Source organism: Artibeus jamaicensis, unplaced genomic scaffold (assembly GCF_021234435.1).
Source record: "Artibeus jamaicensis isolate MK-2021 breed Jamaican fruit bat unplaced genomic scaffold, CSHL_Jam_final scaffold_754, whole genome shotgun sequence".
NCBI classification, from domain to species: domain Eukaryota; kingdom Metazoa; phylum Chordata; class Mammalia; order Chiroptera; family Phyllostomidae; genus Artibeus; species Artibeus jamaicensis.
This window is the reverse complement of record NW_026522054.1, coordinates 3139137-3152470: the sequence shown is the minus strand read 5'-3', so window position 1 is coordinate 3152470 and position 13334 is coordinate 3139137. Positions and strand designations below refer to the sequence as shown.

At 42.3% G+C, this 13334-nt stretch overlaps 1 protein-coding gene across 1 annotated transcript in view; it reads left to right on the top strand.

Moving 5' to 3' along the window:
- The first annotated feature begins 3 nt into the window (after window positions 1–3).
- Window positions 4–13334, top strand: part of CNST (consortin, connexin sorting protein) — a 64530-nt gene continuing 51199 nt past the window's right edge. The window contains exon 1 of the mRNA XM_037138824.2: window positions 4–252. The gene's annotated coding sequence lies outside the window, so the exon portion shown is untranslated. The remainder of the gene's footprint in view (window positions 253–13334) is intronic.

Genomic DNA, 13334 nt, shown 5'->3' with positions numbered 1-13334 from the left:
GTACTCTATGGTCGTCCGCCCTCTGCGCGTTCTCTCTAGCCGCTCGCGCTCTATGCTCCGCGGTCGCCGGCTGCCTAGCCGGGAGGGGTGCGCAGAGGGAGGCGGGGCGAGAAGGCAGAGGTGTCTCCTCTCCCCGAGCGGCGGGAGACCTGAGCAAGATCTGTGACAGCTCGTCGGCCGCCATGTCAGCGAGTAGGGCTGCAGACAGCCCCGGAGCCCAGTGGTAGCCCTCATTTCGCCTGCAGTTCCCAGGTGAGGAGAGGGAGAGCGGGATGCAGAGAACTGACCGGCTTAAGGCTGGGTGCAAAGCCTTTTGGAGCCCCTCGCTCCTCCCGTTGCGCCTTCCTCCAGCTGCGCCTCCTCTGCCCTCTGGGTGAGGTGTAGCCCCGGTTCCCCACCTCCGCCCCCTCTCCGCTCCCTTGTTTTCTTCTCTAGCCTGTGTGGTCTGTTCCTGCGCATCGCGCCAATTTCTGCCTCCCTAAGGGGACGAGCGCCAGAAGTCGTTTCTCCCTAGACTCCCCCAGGAGCCTGCAGCTACCCCCCCCCCCGCCTTGTGCCTCTATTTCTTCCATCCTGCAGCCCACAGCTCGGCTGGCTCCCCACCCTGGAGCACCCTGGTTTCTGGTTTCCTGCTTACCTGTTCCCCTCCCAGCTCTCTGGTTGTCAGGAACCACCTGGTGTCTTCCTTCCCTTCCCCCCTCTGGGTCAATATGTCCTTAATTTTTAATTTGCGTGTTGAAAAGATTTAAAGTTAAGATTGGAAAAACATGCTATTTAAAAGCTTAAAATTGCTTTCTAAGCTTAAGAAGATTATGACCTTAGGATGCTTATTTTGTTCCCTGTGTAAACTTAGTCAAACATATTGTACTGTGGAATGCAATTTAAAAGACCAGTTCCAAACACTAAAAATAGGATGCTCTAATGGAAAATTTGGCAGTCTTTTTTACCCACTGGGTAATGTTAGAGGACTCAGTTCTTTGCAAGTGATTTCAGTGTTTAAGGATTATACTTAGAACTTTACCCATTACCCTTCCCACCAAGGAAGGAAATGCAGCCAAGCTACTCCCTATTTTGAAATATGTGCAATCCTTTCTGCTTACTGTATTGGGAGTCTAATTGAGCTTGGCATTTAAATACACAAGGAAAAAGTATTTAAGGAATGCATCATCTAGCAAATAGAAGCCTCAATATTATACTTAGCTGATAAATATCAAATGGATAAATAATTGACAGTCAACTGTGGCCTTTTTTGGACTATAAATTTGTTAGGACACCACAGAATTTAACCAACTGTTGTGGGAGCCCTGGGGATGCATTGATCTTAATTTCCTTAATTTTTTTTATGGGCAGTATCCCCACTGACAGTTTTCTAGTAGTAACTTTGGCATCCTCTGAATACCTGAATACCATCCTTTTTTGAACTGTCTTCTCCCTCCCCTTAAAAGATATTTCACAGATTCAGAAACACATCCCCCGGCCCCCAGAGCCCTGGAGACCTAAATATTTTTAAATCAAAGCAGAACGATGTCTTCCAGTAGAGGAAAATCTGATTCACTTGTAGGGCCGTATTCTTGAATTTCTCACTTCAGAAAATACTTCTTTAAAATACATTTTTTTTTCTTCATTTAACAGTAATCGTGACTTGTATGAACCTCATTGGCTAAAATACTACCCCTGCAGAAAGCTTAAAATAATGCTTTTTTATTTCATAATATTTGTGGACCAAAGGTAGCCTACTTGGCCCTAGAGAAACTGATGTAGTTATTTTCTTCTGGCTTTGGAAACAAGAATTAGGTTATGGTCATTATTTCCACGTTTACAGTGCTAATAACTTGTTTGTGATTGAAGGTGTTGTAATAATAGAGACTCTTAAGCATTTTGTTTCCATGGCCTCAGGTCCTGGAAATGAAAAAAAAATGTCCTTTTTACTCTAAAGATGAACCTTACAATCAGCTTTTAGACCTACTCTATTAGAAAAACTTGGTTTGTGTATTAACATCGTAGCTTTCTTAAAAGGTGTGGTTTTTCACATCCTGTGCTATTTTTTATTTTTGCTTTTTTGAGGTAATCTTCCTTTCAGATGGTGTCAGCTAAGTGATCCTGCTGATTATTTTTACACTCTTCTTAAGTTATTTTTATTACTATCTCAACATAATTGGTAGAGAAGGGGAAATACTGCTTTCTCCTCTGACTTTTAAATGACATTTGTATATAATTGGGAAATGCCAAAAGATAGCTGTTGTTCACTGTCAGGATAGAAAGCCACATGAGCAATTTAAAGTTTTCTAACCGCATGAACAGAAAAAAGAAAAGAGTGGAATTAATTTTTACTAATATATTTGATTTAAATCTATGTATCATTTGAATCTGTAATCCATTTGAAAAGTTAGTAATGCGATAATTTCACATTCTTTCATACTGACTCTGTGAAATCTGCTGTGCGTTTTAACTTACAGTGTATCTGAAATCAGACTAGCCACATTTCAAGTGGCTGCAGGTCACTGATGGCTAGGACCTCAATGGACAGCACATTTCTCTCACTGTGTGATTCTTTAGATGTCTTGCCCTGAGAGTCAGGTATATTCTATAGCATAAATTTAAAAATCCTTTTCTTAAAGTGCCACTGCATTCAACCTGAAAATGTCTATGCAGGAAGAAGGTTCCAAGAAGTCTCTTCCTCTTGGTGTTGACTCTGTTAACAAAGGGAGGTAAACAGGTGTCCAGCGCCTGTCTAGTGAGGGTCATAGGATGACAGCGGGTTCAGTCATTTCCTGAAGTGTCATTGTTACATTCATTTGCGTGTGTGTGTCAACAATGTGTCAAGGCCTTTGGCTACTGTATCCATCACTAGTAAGCAGAAGCTAAGGACCTACAGAAAGTTTGAACTTTATGGTAAACAAACAGGTGGAGTACCTGCTGTTGTTAACTTTTCTGAATCAAGTTCAGGTATAGCTGAGAGTTTTGTAAATGCGCTTCTGTATACCACGGTGTTCCTTATCAAAGGAAAAGATAAACTCTTGAGCAAAATTTTTTAAAGGAGAGGATCTGGCTTTTGGCTGTAAAACTGTGCGTATGCGTAGTAGTGAGAGTTACGTGTGTGTGGTGGCTTAAGGGAAATTTAAAAGGAAATATGGCTGTTTTTATAGAAAGCTACTGACATATTGGCAAGATGGGGGCTTTAAGTTCCTTTTGCACCAGAGGTGGTGATTTGCATGGGAACTTCTCCTTTCAGAGCTGTTAGAACTGAAGGATAGGAAGGTAACCCTGCCGCTAATCGACCTCAGTGGGGAGCCGTAGGGACCAGTCATGGTTCAATTTTGACCTCTGTACTCTAATAAACTTTCCTATTACTTTAGCTGCACTATTTTACATATGTATTTTTAATGTCAAATTTCATCTGAAGGCCTAATTAGTACTCAGTGTAATGTAATAGAAAAAACTTCCCCCCTCCCCAACCTTTGTGCTACAAAGACATCTTAAACTACCTCGGTAAACAGGCTTCCTCTGTAAAATCTAGTCTTCACAGGCCTGGTGCAGTGCTGGGAGTGTGTGGGGTGTTCAGGGTCACGGACAGAATTGGGCAAGTGGGCAGTCACTGAATGTTGCTGCTTCCACGGGAGAGACACGCATGTTCTGTTGGCTCATACAGTGTTTTCATTTGTATTTAAATGGCTCTCTGTTGACAGCATTTTAGTTGGATAAGAAAGAGAATAAATTGTTTTGTTCCTATGTTAGTCTTAGCAATTTTTTAAAGTTATTTAAGGAAGAATAATTGATAGTCTAGCAATTTTTCATTTTTTTAAAGATTCTATTTATTTATTTTTAGAGAGTGGGGAAAGGCGGGAGAAGGTGAGGGAGAAAAACATCCATATGTGCTTGCCTCTCATGCTCCTCCTCCTGGGGACCTGGCCTGCAAGCCAGGCATGTGCCTTGAGTGGGAATCGCATCCGGGACCCTTTGGCTCACAGGCCGACATTCAGTCCACTTCACCACACCAGCCAGGGCCAATTTTCAGTTAAAAAAAAAAGTTCCAATACGATTTAATTGGCCTCTACAAGGCTAATATTTTTATTGAGAAATTAAGCACTCAATATGCCTGTGTTACGGAGCATGCGCTCCGATTAGGAGCCCTTAGGATTGACATGAAGACAAGCTTTATTTAGGAATCATTTTCTTGAGGGAAATTATATTTCCTTTAAGCAGGGAATACCTTTGTTTTTCATGCATTTGAAATAATGCACGTATAATATTCTTTAAAGAAAAACATCATCAGTCAGTTATACCTCCATGAATGATAAAAATCATGTCTGAAGAAGAAGCATCATTTAAAAATTCTGATTCTTACACTAACCTGAGATTTCTTACACTGTTTCGTCACAGTTTTGACATTCTGCTCTGTGACATATTTGGAGATGGAAACTTATTGCCACCATAGCAGGTCCTCCCTGCCACCCTCAGGTCTTCCCGTTCTTCATCATCAGTAGCCACGTGGAAAGGAAACTGTGCGTGTGTCTGTGAAAATACTCACAAATTATGATTTTTCCCTTTTAACTCCCCTTTCAGAAAGAATTCAGAAGCAGTGAGTGACAAATTTAGTCACCTTTGTTGACATTTGGGCATTTGACGTTTTAATGAACAGTACCTAGGAGACTTTAGGAATTGACAATATTTTGTAATTGTCATATGTATTAAATTCTTCTGTGAGAATACTTTGCCTGTTTTTCCTGGAAAAGTAATACCAGATGAAATAAATACTGTTTTTCTACGTGAGTGACCTTTTGCAGACTCAGTGAATTAGGTGGCTGTGGTTTTATAATTTGAGAGTGAAGGTAAAAACAGTTTAAAATAATGTTTATAGTATAGATTTTAAAATGCTTTATTTAAAAATACGTGGGCTCTATTGTAAAGTAAAGAATGCTATTTCTGCATATTTGTGAGGATACCACTTATATTTGTGAAAATTTATTTCATTTACTGAAGCCTAGCAGAGAGTTAGGATTAGCTTATGAAGCACCAAAGATTACCTTTGATTTTTTTTCATTCGTGGAGAATGAAAACTTTTTATTCAAATCAGGTCTTACAAGGATCCATACCAAGTAAACAACAGAACTTCTTCCCTCGAGGTCAGCTTGGATGAAAAGAGGAATGAAGTTTGTAGAAACTATGCTAACCAGAAAATTATGAAATTTAGTTTCCTGGAAAAGACTTTATGTATATGCATTTGTGATTTCTTAATCCAAATTCAGTCATCGGGCTTTATTTTCTTCAACAATTTACAAATGATCACTAGGTTCCTTTTGCTCCAACAGGTTTTACAGTTTGGTTGTGGCGATTTTTGCCACGCCAATTAGGGTTCTATCTCTAGCCTTAGGTAGCTACTGTAAACAGCCAAAATTAGAAGCAATGTTGTGTGACTTCCTTATCTTAATCATAGTGTGAATGTTTTGTAACTAAGAAAAGGCGGTTTGTCTTCTAAGTCTTACACTTGAATTTTAGTTTTAAAATTGATCTTCTAAGTCCTGTATCCACCAAAGCTCATATTGTCACCAGCCAGAGAAACATCTATCTCAAATTGACCTAAACTTTAAAAAAAATTGTTTTAAGTATTTCATTCAGGGGGTATTTTTTATTCTATCCACTGGCCTCTTGGGTGATTTTAAATGTGTGGATATTGGTGCCTATTGGGTTTTTGTCCTTTCTCAGCTGTATGTTGGGGAAACCTAGGGATTCCCTAGTCAACCCAGCAAGGATTTGACCTTGTATATGTGGCTTGCCTTCCCTGAAAGGGAAGGTTCCTGAAAGCCTTCCCTGAAAGCCTCAAAGGTTATACCTATATGTGGAAAGAACTGATGAACAAGAAGTTCTGCTCCAGGAACACTTAACTAGGCTGAGCAAACAGGTGTTGTAAGAACATTAGTCTTGTATTGGGTGGGCCAAAAACTCCATAATTTTTTTTTGTAAGATGTCTCTAGTAGCGCTTAGTTGTCTTTAACTTCATTCAAAACAGTTCTGTTCGATTGTGTTGTGACAGCTGTCATATCTTCGTGCATTTTTTAAAAACTTACCAAAATTGGTGAAATTTTGCATAGCCACTTTAATATTGAAGATGGGAGAAAATACGCAACATTTTTGGCATATTATGCTTTATTATTTCAAGAAAGGTAGAAATACAGCTGAAATGCAAACAAATAAAAAGATTGGTGCGGTGGGTGGAGAAGGTGCTGTGACTGATTGAACGTGCCACAAGTGGTTTGCAAATGTTCCTGCTGGAAGTTTCTGGCTGGACGATGCTCCATGGATTGGGTGGACAAGTTGAAGTTGATAGTGATCAAATCAAGACATTTTTTTGGGAATAATCAATGTTATACTGCGTGGGTGATATACTCACAATATCCAAATCAATAAAATTATTGGTGGAAATGAAAAAAGTGTGTCTCTTATTTTATGGAAAAAAACTAAAACAAACTTTTTGGCCAGCCCAATTAACTAAAGCTTCCATGGACTTGTGTAATAGTTTGTATAAAACCATGTATTTCGTAACGTCTTCGCTGCAGTTTTCATTTGCTCTAGCGCCTCACGTTACGTAAAGGGATATCCAGAACACTCTATAGCTTATTCATTCTCCTAACCTCTTTTTTCTTTTCCTTCTTCTGTCATCCATGGAAAGCTAAAAAGTCAGAACAGGACATGGTTTATTATAAACTTGAAGAAAGTGTAGTAGTACAAATCTTATGCCTTCCCTCTTTCCTCTCCTTCCTTTTCTATAACAAAAGTAATAATGCTCCAAAGAGGGAAAAAAGGCGAATACATTGTAACTTGAGGAAAACATGGTTATTCCAGAATTGCCGGGTTTTTTTGTATAATGAAAACGGGACAAAACTTTAATGTAGCAGTCAGAATCTGTTCAGTCTCTCTCATCCTACTTAGGATGCCTGATGGGTTTGCCAGGAAGAAACTTGGAGTTCAGGGAAACTTTGAATGCATGGGGACTGGTCTGCACTAGACTGTCTGTAGTAGGGTCTCCTCTTGTCATGTGGGTTTTCTTAGGGAATGTCAGCCACTGAAATAAAACATCTTTGCGGAAAAATTGTGTTCCACCAGCAGGCTTCCAAGCATTAGAAGTTCTCGTCCTCTGGGATAACTTTTCTTCTTCTATAGGTTTATCTTTGTCTTGGAATTTCTAAGCAAGCATTAAACTACCCTCCCTGGAATAGTTTTCTTTTCCCCAGACCCCATCAAAATACATCTCTAGAATGACTAAGTACAAAAAAAGCTGTGTTAATTTTACACTTAACTCTCTTCCTGTTTTTCTGTTAACTTCATGTGCTAGAGATAAGAATCACTGTTATGTCAACTATCAGGATAAGGATCGATGTCATAAACATTTAGATATTTTATTGTAGGAATGGAAAACAGTAGCTACCATATTTGACAAGAATAAAAATATAATTTGGGGGGGGAATCATCAGACTTTTTAACTAGGTGCCCCAAAATAAGCTGTAAGGGATCTGTAAGCTCCCTGAAATAACATTTATAACTTAGTGGTAGTATCTGCCTTTTTCTGAGGAGGGTCTTCTTAGCTTTCATCAGGTTCTTCAAAAACCCTTCCTTCCCCAAGAAAAGATAGAAACCACAGAATGAATTTAGTTATAAATCTCTAACTCTTATTAGCAGCTATAATTTTGTAAAGATCCTTTTATATAAGCTTCATTTTAGTAGTTTTTTAACTTAAAGATAACTTAGTAGATTATATAAGAAAGGGCGTAGCGACTCTTTAAAAAAAAAATCTTCCTTAAATATCTTACCCTGTATTTTTCATCCATTTAGCAATTACACTTTATATTTCTTTAATACCTTATAGAATATTTTGGTGTTTTGGGTTTTTTAAATCATGTGTTTGCCCTTTGTACGTATTACGGGTAGATAATTCTAATGGTTGAATTTTTGCTGGAAAACCAAAGAGTTGTTCACACGGTAGCAAAGGAGACCTATGCTTTGTAAGGACGCCCTACCCAGCGAGAGGAATGAGTCCGTAGGTGGGTTGATGACAGAGACATGCTCCCTGATGAAGTGGAAGAGGGTGAGAAAGTAGGTGCAGGCAGAAAGACTGCCCTTGAACCGCAGATCGAGACATTCTTCTCCTGAGATAAGAAGGGGGAGAGACTGGTTTCCATCCAACCTCTGATAACCTCTGTTCACCTGTGGCCCCGGCGAGGCAGCCGAGCTAGAGATGGGAAAGGGATAGAGGCCAGGGATACAGGGCCAGGACAGCTCCGGAGGCTGTGGTCCTGGGAGCTCTGTGAGGAAGGGTGCCTGGCCGGCCCTGGGGGTCCACCTGAGATTGGCGGGTACCGCTTTTTATAGAGTTACCAGTCCACACGGTTGTGATTTTCTTCAGCAGTAGATAGCAGTTGGGGTTTAAGAGCAGAGAAAGTGGTTAGGTTGCTCCGTTCTGTGGTTTTACAGGTGGGCAGAGCCGAAGTCTAAGAGGGCTAAGGAAGTAGAGATGACAGACTCAGCGCTAGATGGGAAAGCAAGTAATGCCGGGAGGAGGCCGACTAATGGGGAGAAAAGCAGGTGGTATTACAAGCCAGGGCTGGTTTTTATATTAATTCTCAGCTGAGAAAAGCATTTCTGTGGTTCCCCAAACCTCAGCGTTAATAGACTCATGGGTACAAATTCTCAGGGAAGCCCCTCTCTTCAAGAAGGTCAAGGCAGAGACAGAAAAACGTCTAATCCCTTTGCTACTGGGCGATTCCCCCTTCCCTCGAAATCCGTTCTTTTGGGGAGCAGAGATCTGCAAGGGTCCTGATTATGTGTGGAGCTCTAAGTTCCAACACCCCATTCCTTGACTCAGTCTCAAGGTCCTGTTTTCTGTCCCAATGTGGCAGTTAAAATCCAAGTTCATTGGCTAACTGCCCCCGGCCTCTTCTCTTGAAATAGCTGTTGATGATATATAGTATTTATTGAACATTTAATGGATGCGAAGAAGGGTGCTAACACTTTACATATCCTGTTTCCTTCTCTTAGAAACCCTACTGTTTTCCCCCACTTTACTGATGAGGAAACGGAGATAAGTAACTTGCTGAAGATTATGTAGGAAGTTAAGTTGTAGCCCTGAGGTGGGAACCCAGGTCCCTGTGAATGTGGACTGTGCACGGTTGGTTCCCACGCATTAGCACTCCTGACAGCTTCTTCCTGGCGCCTGGGTTAGAACTAGCTACCCGGTCACTCAGGGAGTATCTGTTAAATGAACACACTCTCCTCCAGCGTTCAAGTTTGTTGGGGAAAACCCTGAGAACAAGTATTTGGTAGGTTTCTAAGAGTAGAGCTGATATTGGATGGCAGCTCCCATCATGCTTCATTCTTGAATGACAGCAGTAAAATGTCTCTGTTACTACCTGCGAAATCACACATTTTCTAGTGAAGACAAGAGGCAGCAGGTAAGGTGTTCTGTAACTGTCGTATCTGTCGCCTCCTCGAGAAGAGTTTATAAGCTAGTGGAGTGCACACACAGACCCTCCTGGGCACAGTCAGTAAAAACAGAAGAGGCAAAGAGGAAGAATAAAAGCTGCCAGGGCTCTGCAGAGTCCCTGGGTGGTAAATGCACATTTTCTGGTAACATCAATTCACTCCAAAAATTGGGGAAGGAAGGTAGATATCATTCTTACATTAAAACAGATGTTATAAGAGAAGGGTAAAAAAAAAGAGAGAGAAAGGAAAGAACAGGCAATTCCAAAAAATCACTAGTTGCAATGAATGGCTTCATAGAATGCTTAAGTTTGTTGTTAAGGGCACCCATAATAGAGATGAGAAATACAAATAGTATGAGAAAGCAAATATTTGTACAATGTTTATTCTGTGCCGAGCATACATGAACTCTTTTATCCTCCCAACAGTCCCATTAGGTAGTTATTATTAGCACCACCATTTAATGGGTAAGCAAAATGAGACACTGATTGATAGGTTAAGCAGCTCATTCAAGGTCGAACAGCTGTCAGATGGGGCCCCACGCGGAGGCCGCCTGGCCACAGAGCTTGCGCCATCTCTGATGGACACACACAAGGTGGACTTTGAGCTCCATGATGAAGGGTTTGGGCAAATGAGGGAAAGGAGGAAAGGAAATTGCAAGGCTCTTTCTTATTTGGCCTGAGAAAAGTCCCGTCGAAGTTGAAGGCACTGGCTAATACAGAGTCTACACTAAAACATATCAAAGACTTGTTTTTAAATGAAATAAGCACCATAGGTCACAAACTGTCTAGCAGACACTCTCTTGTGCCTGCTTACTTATTGCTGTGGTCGTTTTCACAAGTCATTTCATGCGCCCATTTCGCTTGCCCAGGGCCTGAAGCAAAAGAACGCGGGTTGCTTCCTCTGCAGCCCTCACCACAAGGCAGCCCTGGGCACGCCATGGTGCCTGGTACGTGCTTGTTCAACCAAACTAAGTCTCTTTCTCAGTACCTTTTACCTAAGGAAACAGATTTAGGAAAGAATGGTTACGTGACTTCAGATGATGTTTAAAATTCACTTCACAAAAACCCGTGGAGTATTATCTGGTAGGAAACAGAAGTAAAGGGGAAATTCTAAAGCAAAGAGTATTTTTGTCTTTGAACGATTAAACATAACGAGTCAGCAAAATCCCCAAACAGAAGCATGAATTAGTAAAACGGCCCCCGAGGCTGGTGAGAAGGTTTAGAAAGATAATGGGAATAAGGAGCCGAAGGTGGGAGGGGAAGGAGGCTGTAAGCAGGTGGCATGGGGGGGGGGGGGGAGAAGAGGCAGGATGGACTTTAAAATGCATTATTAATGTTGAAGGTTACAAATAAAACTTTGTCACTCACTTATCTAAAAGGAAATATTCTAAAAATAAGAGAATCTCTTCTATTAAAGGTGGCCAGAAAAAAAAAGAAATTAGAGAAGTATAAAGATTTGGGAGGTCATGTTTTAAGCTGGCTTCAAGCTTATGGAGAAATTGCAAAAGTGGTGTAAAGAACTCTCCAATATCCCACACATGGATTCACTGAGTTTGTGTAGTCTCTCCCTTTGCTGTCTGTGTGTGTGAATATTTCTGTGTGTGAATATTTCTGTGTGTGTGTGTGTTACACAATTACACGCACATGGGCTTTGTCTGAACCATTTTAGAGTCTTTTACTTTTAAATCTATCCAGAGGTGACTTTCCTAAGAAGAAGGACGTTCTCTTAATCACAGTGCAGGCATGAGAATCAGGACATTTTAATGTTGATATAATACTGTTCTCTATTTTGTAGTTTCTGTTCAAATTTTTGGTACTATTTTTATGTCATGGCAGAATTGTAAAATACTAAAAAGCCTATGGGGGGGTGGAAAGCACATACAGTACAAAAGGGCCTAAAGACAGAACTAGGTAAGGGCTGTATAAAAAGTCGAGATACTAGGAGACCGGCCCTGTGGGACTTTCCAGGGGAAACCCTCATTAAATAGCATGTCACCTTTTATCAACTCCCTCCGTGTCAAAGAGCTATTTTTCTCTTGCCGTCCCAAGAAGACAGTGTACTTTACAGCTTTACATTTTGAACAAGCTTTCACGAAATGATATTAGCGAATGCGGCCTCCAGTCTGTTCAGTGATGAGCTGTCCTTTGTGACTTTGAAGAAACGTTACTCGGCTCTGGGTTGATTCCCTTTAACGGCAGCTGCTTTGTTCTCCACCACGTGTCCCAGCCGGTTCCTGAGCTGGAAGGGAGAGACGTTTGACAGGTGAAATGCGTGAGACACCTGCTCATATCGTAAGGAAAACTATTTTCCAGTGTGTACTGTTTCTCATTATTTTAACGGTATCCAGTATAATTAACATCTTTTGAATTTGTAGAGGTGTTTTTTGGTTGCAACGTGAAAGACCATTGTAAACCTTTGTTTTGTACATACCAGTCAAATAGGAAATTCTTAGAAGTACTCCTTATTTTTAGTGAGATGAAACTTTCAGATACATGTGCTAATCAAATATACTGACTTCACACAGAGAATAACAACCTTTACAAAAACCAAAAAGCTTAAATTAAGCACAACTTTGCCAGGGCCGCTTGTCTTTCATGCACCTTCTCCCGCTGTGGTCTCTTCTACCACCAACAACTGGAGGAAGGAGGGTCCGGTCTCTGGGGGTGACGGGCCAGGCAGGAGCGAAGCTGTGACTCAGAAGGTACCTAGTAAAGAGAATGATTTTTCCTCCTGTGTCCTGCCTGAGAGACTGTGGGGTCAAAGTCCCGGAGGTGTCCTGGGTTCCTTACTGTCCCCACCTTTCACATCAAGACAGTAGTCTAGACCATCCATCCGTTCTGCCTCCAGCGTTCGAACATTCATATTCCCATCGCTGTCATCCTCCATCGGGGCCTCATCTGCCTCTCGTCTCCTCTCTGACCCTGCGGCTCCTTCTCTGACCCATCTTGTGTATCACCACCAGGCTTGTCTGCCAAACAGGGTTCTGACAACCCGGCCCCTCTCTCAGAAGCCTCTCAGTCCCACCCCCCAGCCTGGACCAGTGCCGCTCAGACTGTGCCCTTTGGTCCGGTGACGTCCGCCTGTTTGCTGCCTGTCTGCAGTGAAGTGGTTACAGAAATTGAAAGTGTTCGCAAGCTTCCAGGACATTTCCACAGAGTACGTTTTATTTGGACATAGTAATTTTAAACAGCAGGCGTGTGCCTTCTCCTTGTTTCTAGTAAAAGATTCGCAGCCTGCTGGAAGGAGAAAAGTTGGCCCCCACGACAGGGGTACGAGAATCGCTGGTTTGGGTTCCTCTTCCATCGGGATACCAGCTGCGCCTCGACAGATCAAGGTCTCCACTCGCTACTTTCCAACACTTCCTTTCCAAAGTCCAGGCACTTGCTGTTCTCCACACACACCCTGCGCTTGCACACCTCGTGTGTTGCTCACATTTGTTTCTTCTCCTGAAAGTGCAAGCAGAGCAGCAGGACCGTCATCCCACCCGAGGGCTGGGTTACACGGTGTTCCCCGTCCCGTCTTCCCTCGGCCTGGCGAGCCCCCCCGGGTGGTGGTGTGGGCCGAGGAGAGGCTGGACAGGGCAGCGCATCCGGGTGAGGCGCCTGGAGGCACCACGCGCTTGCCTTCTGGGGGCCACAAGGGGACGGGTCCACCTGACCGGTGCAGCTGGCCCCCAGCTCGCGTGATGAGCAGTTGTGCGTGTCATCTGTGTTTCCCGGAAAAGGGTGTGCATGTCCAGAATGGTGTCGCCTGTGGGTGGCTGACTGACTAACTCACAGATGTCCGTATGAATGTTCGGTGTCTCCTCCATGGTGTCATACATGTTGGGTGGCCTTTGGTTCTCTCCCTCCTTCCTGACT